Source organism: Plasmopara halstedii, assembly GCF_900000015.1.
Source record: "Plasmopara halstedii genome assembly, contig: Scaffold_3060, whole genome shotgun sequence".
NCBI lineage: Eukaryota > Oomycota > Peronosporomycetes > Peronosporales > Peronosporaceae > Plasmopara > Plasmopara halstedii.
In genome coordinates this window covers 1033863-1034370 of record NW_020189964.1, presented here as the reverse complement: position 1 = coordinate 1034370, position 508 = coordinate 1033863, and positions in this window count along the sequence as shown.

Sequence of the window (508 nt, the reverse complement as noted above, 5' to 3'; positions counted from 1 at the left end):
AGGAAAGTAGAAGGGCCATGAGCTGAGCTCAAGTAGTGGCCCTGAGCTCTTGCGGTCGCAGACACAGAGCTCACGGGAGCGTAGGGGTTGACCCATACGTCGCAGGGCAACAATCCGAAGGAAGTCAATGGCGTGCCTTGAGTTTGGCAAACTCAAGTCGGAGGTGTCGCTCCACACGCACGTCCACTTCCTTGTGGCTCGACTGTAACTTATACAGTGGGAAAAGTTTCTGGTGCCGTTGCACCCACCGCGCAAAGAGCGCTTCGTCATCTGTAGCGCTTTCGTCAGAGACGAGCTCTATGAGTATTGTCCGCATCGCGGGTACATGAGAGCCACCTCGTTGATCATGCCGAAGAGTGCGATAAGCTTCCAAAGGAAATTCTTGTGGGACCAAGAAACGAGCTCGAAGAGCTTTCCGTTCGGCACGCTCATTTTTCTTTACGGCCGGGGGACTGAGGATGTGGAGGCGTAACGATCGAGTTACCATGTCATTCGCTTCCACAGCGAA